The sequence below is a fragment of the Ostrea edulis genome, chromosome 7, assembly GCF_947568905.1.
Source record: "Ostrea edulis chromosome 7, xbOstEdul1.1, whole genome shotgun sequence".
Lineage (NCBI taxonomy): Eukaryota > Metazoa > Mollusca > Bivalvia > Ostreida > Ostreidae > Ostrea > Ostrea edulis.
Genome location: NC_079170.1, coordinates 9539003 through 9545002, shown reverse-complemented (window position 1 = coordinate 9545002; position 6000 = coordinate 9539003).

Here is a 6000-nt window from a genome sequence, read left to right as displayed (position 1 = left end):
AACAAAGCTCACCTGAGCTCACCTGGATAAAATACAGAAACAAGACTAGCACGGACGCAACAGAAAACCAAGGCTTTACATTGAATAATTGTATATACTACATGTCTCAAGATGCTTGCAAATAATTTTCAAATATGATGTACTTAAATTACTTTTCTCCATATATTTGGAAGATTTTGATAGTTTTCTACAGAGAACCTTTGGTTTTCTTTCCAATCTAACCCGAGGTGCCATTGCTACAAATCGGAATGCATGCCACCGAGAAATAATGGAGAATGTTTGCCAAATTGTAGAACCTAGTTGATGAGAAAATAAAACAAGAGGCCCGTGGGCCACATCACTCACCTGAGTATCCTTGGCCCTGCTGTTGCTCAGCTACTATAATTTTTAAAAGATTTACTCATTGCCATAAAATATTCACCCCATATTCTAGCCCCAATCTAGCCTTAAAGGGTCATGCCATAACATAACTTCAATTCACACAACATGGGAATGACTAATAAGGACTTGCTGTTCTAGATAAATTTAAGGTCAGGGTGACAAAGTCAAAAATATGAAATGAAGGGCATTGTCATAAGATATATATAATTATGAAAGATCTACCTATGGTCGTTATAACAATCTAGTTTGCCAATACAACCTGTTCTTGGGTCAAATGCTGTGACGTGTTTCATACCAATTGTTAGTCCGTTATTGGCGACATTGATTTTGACTACGGATAACTCCGTTTACCTAAAGATATAGGATTCACGACGGGTGTGACCGATCGACAAAAGATGCTTACCCCTCTCCATTCTCTCACCGGAGGGCGCGTTACGCAACCTTCTCTTACGCATCTGTCAACGCTTGGAATCACGTGACAATATAATCACATGACATAAACAATCATTCCCGTTCCCTTTCCCGTTAAATGTTCTGGCAACAGCTGATATGTCAGGCTCTCGACATATCCCACTGGCACTTTGATAAGTACATTTTTTAGCATTTACATGTGTATCTGTTAACTCTTTAAAAAAATTCAAATTTTATCGTATTTTTTACAGCCTTTCTTACTTTTGATTCCATGTTTACATTAAATCTCCACCACGTGAATGTTCTACATTCAGACGCATATTACGAAGTAGGTCCAAATTTAAGATAAGAAAACAGCGATTTTAAACAATTTACAGTAAGAATCAATTTGATTGCACCAAAAGTATTTCATAATATGACTAAATATTTAGTTCAAAACTTAAATGTTGGATGTTAGAAACTTTTACAAGATATCTGTAAATTTAGCGTGGACACGAAGTCCCAGAGCTCGGAAGAGACTCGACCTGAAGCAGGCCTCCCGTCAAACACCAGAGTCACTACGCTGCCACCAATTTGTAACTTATAGTGGTCACCCAGCCAAGTGCTGATCACGCTCGCCGTTGCTTAACTTGCGTTATGAAGAGAGACACTTCTACCACATCACTAGAAAAGCTGGTTCTCTAGCGAGGCAGTGTAAGTTCCTTCTTATACTGTCCGCTACACTTATTTCTGGATGATTATATATTTATCCCATCGTCATCGAAAGAAAGTTGTTTTTATTTTTAGTCGCCAAGATGGTCAAGCACTCTGGGCATACGCTGCTAGGGGGGTTGTATTATGAACACCCCTTTTCTCGGTCTTTAACAGCAAACACTAGCACTTTCAGTACATATGAAACAGACATTAGACTCCACATTGATCACTAATTTTCGTCACACTTCTAGGGAATGGAAATTAATTTATATATTGTAAATGATTTATGTTCGTTTGAGTGGAACGAGTTAGAACATAAAACTATAATTGTTATTCTTGGTAAAACATCAAAGTAGTATCGGATCATTTCCTCATGCATTTTCTGACGTAATTGAATTAGGAGTAGTGTACCTAAAACGAGCTCCAGTGGGGAAGCTTCCTCAAAATATGCATTTTTTTCTATCTTTTTCTCTTATTTTCCCCGATGGGACTTATATCAGTTTTGAATTTTACCGGAGACATAAGTCACTATATGGTTTTGAATTTTTTACTTAAGGAAAAGGGTAATACATGTATATGACTAGGCTACATGCATGTCTTTACTTCAACCGAAAATATATATAATCCCCAAATAATCTCGCAGCATGCAGACACGCCGTTTCAACATACTTTCTATAGTCAAAGAGCGATAACTTTCATAGCTGTAGAAATGTAACTCTCTGTGAAAACTGTCCCAATATTTTCCCCGAGAGTTACAGTTCTGCAGCTATGACTTTTTCTAAGGACTATTAGTCAGTATAACTGTCTTATAAGCTTTTCAACTAGATTATCATTTAAAGAAAAATCCAAGTAAAATTAAAAAAAGAAAAAACAACTCCGCAGTTTCATCAATACGTCATGCCAAGAAATCCCGTCCGGTCTGAATTCGTTGGCTTCAATAGGGCCATATTACATGCTGATTAATAGTAGCCGTCGCTTATCTCTTAATTGCGGTCACTGATTTATAACGGTTTTTCTATACCGGAGATTTTGCTAAGAATTTCTTAGCATGATCCAAAATTATTTCTTGAAGCTAATTTATACCGACTTTCTCGAATTCACAAATGTTGTTAATCTAAATGACGTTACTGTATCTGATGTGGTTATAATTTGGCGTAGTGCAGGTGTGATCATGACTAGCTGATGTTTCCTGTACCAAAATAAATGTCCGAGTGATAACTACCATGATTAAAATAACAGGGCGACGAAATTTACCAAACAATTAGTGTAAAACACACCAGAAACATTCTACCTAATGACAGGTGTATTCTCAAATAATACCACCATAACAACCATAGAAAATGTGCTCCTGCATGTAACAACTTATCAGTAACGACCATAGGCTCCTGCATGTAACAACTTGTCAGTAACGCCCATAGGCTCCTACATGTAACGTCAACTTGTCAGTAACAAACATAGGCTCCTACATGTTACGTCAACTTGTCAGTAACGACCATAGACTCCTACATGTAACGTCAGCTTGTCAGTAACGACCATAGGCTCCTACATGTAACGTCAACTTGTCAGTAACGACCATAGGCTCCTACATGTAACGTCAACCTGTCAGTAACGAACATAGGCTCCTACATGTAACGTCAACCTGTCAGTAACGACCATAGGCTCCTACATGTAACGTCAGCTTGTCAGTAACGACCATAGGCTCCTACATGTAACGTCAACTTGTCAGTAACGAACATAGGCTCCTACATGTAACGTCAACTTGTCAGTAACGAACATAGGCTCCTACATGTAACGTCAACTTGTCAGTAACGAGCAGAGGCTCCTACATGTAACGTCAACTTAATTGTCAGTAACGACCATAGGCTCCTACATGTAACGTCAACTTAATTGTCAGTAACGACCATAGGCTCCTACATGTAACGTCAACTTCTCAGTAACGACCATAGGCTCCTACATGTAACGTCAACCTGACAGTAACGACCATAGACTCCTACATGTAACGTCAACCTGTCAGTAACGACCATAGGCTCCTACATGTAACGTCAACTTCTCAGTAACGACCATAGACTCCTACATGTAACGTCAACCTGTCAGTAACGACCATAGGCTCCTACATGTAACGTCAGCTTGTCAGTAACAAACATAGGCTCCTACATGTAACGTCAACTTGTCAGTAACGACCATAGACTCCTACATGTAACGTCAACTTGTCAGTAACGACCATAGGCTCCTACATGTAACGTCAACTTGTCAGTAACGACCATAGACTCCTACATGTAACGTTAGCTTGTCAGTAACGACCATAGGCTCCCACATGTAACGTCAGCTTGTCAGTAACGACCATAGGCTCCTACATGTAACGCCAACTTGTCAGTAACGACCACAGACTCCTACATGTAACGTCAACTTGTCAGTAACGACCACAGACTCCTACATGTAACGTCAACTTGTCAGTAACGACCATAGGCTCCTACATGTAACGCCAACTTGTCAGTAACGACCATAGGCTCCTACATGTAACGCCAACTTGTCAGTAACGACCATAGGCTCCTACATGTAACGTCAACTTGTCAGTAACGACCATAGGCTCCTACATGTAACGCCAACTTGTCAGTAACGACCATAGGCTCCTACATGTAACGTTAACTTGTCAGTAACGACCATAGACTCCTACATGTAACGTCAACTTGTCAGTAACGACCATAGACTCCTATATGTAACGTCAACTTGTCAGTAATGAGCAGAGGCTCCTACATGTAACGTCAACTTCTCAGTAACGAACAGAGGCTCCTACATGTAACGTCAACTTGTCAGTAACGAACATAGACTCCTATATGTAATGTCAACTTGTCAGTAACAACCATAGGCTCCTGCATGTAACGTCAACCTGTCAGTAACGAACATAGGCTCCTACATGTAATGTCAACTTAATTGTCAGTAACGACCATAGACTCCTACATGTAACGTCAACTTGTCAGTAACGAACATAGGCTCCTACATGTAACGTCAACTTGTCAGTAACGACCATAGGCTCCTGCATGTAACGTCAACTTGTCAGTAATGACCATAGGCTCCTGCATGTAACGTCAACCTGTCAGTAACTAACATAGGCTCCTACATGTAATGTCAACTTGTCAGTAACGAACATAGACTCCTACATGTAACGTCAACTTGTCAGTAACGAACATAGGCTCCTGCATGTAACGTTAACTTGTCAGTAACGACCATAGGCTCCTACATGTAACGTCAACTTGTCAGTAACTAACATAGGCTCCTACATGTAACGTCAGCTTGTCAGTAACGAACATAGACTCCTACATGTAACGTCAACTTGTCAGTAACGACCATAGGCTCCTACATGTAACGTCAACCTGTCAGTAACTAACATAGGCTCCTACATGTAATGTCAACTTGTCAGTAACTAACATAGACTCCTACATGTAACGTCAGCTTGTCAGTAACGAACATAGACTCCTACATGTAACGTCAACTTGTCAGTAACGACCATAGGCTCCTGCATGTAACGTCAACCTGTCAGTAACGAACATAGACTCCTACATGTAACGTCAACTTGTCAGTAACTAACATAGGCTCCTACATGTAACGTCAGCTTGTCAGTAACGAACATAGACTCCTACATGTAACGTCAACTTGTCAGTAACGAACATAGGCTCCTGCATGTAACGTTAACTTGTCAGTAACGACCATAGGCTCCTGCATGTAACGTCAACTTGTCAGTAACGACCATAGGCTCCTGCATGTAACGTCAACCTGTCAGTAACTAACATAGGCTCCTACATGTAATGTCAACTTGTCAGTAACGACCATAGGCTCCTGCATGTAACAACTTGTCAGTAACGACCATAGGCTCCTGCATGTAACGTCAACTTGTCAGTAACTAACATAGGCTCCTACATGTAGCGTCAGCTTGTCAGTAACAAACATAGGCTTCTACATGTAACGTCAACTTCTCAGTAACGAACATAGGCTCCTACATGTAACGTCAACTTGTCAGTAACGACCATAGACTCCTACATGTAACGTCAACTTGTCAGTAACGACCATAGGCTCCTGCATGTAACGTCAACCTGTCAGTAACTAACATAGGCTCCTACATGTAACGTCAGCTTGTCAGTAACGAACATAGACTCCTACATGTAACGTCAGCTTGTCAGTAACGACCATAGGCTCCTACATGTAACGTCAGCTTGTCAGTAACGACCATAGACTCCTACATGTAACGTCAGCTTGTCAGTAACGACCATAGGCTCCTACATGTAACGTCAACTTGTCAGTAACGACCATAGGCTCCTACATGTAACGTCAACTTGTCAGTAACGACCATAGAATTTGCGAAATGCTGACTTTATACGAGAATGTTGAAACTCCTGTAACAATCAATGTATGTGTCAGTGGCATGCCTTAGTTGAAAAATTAATCAAACGTTGAATATGTTCTCGTGAATTTAATCAGTTGGGAGGCAGAAACACCATATGCAGGTGATAATGGAATATT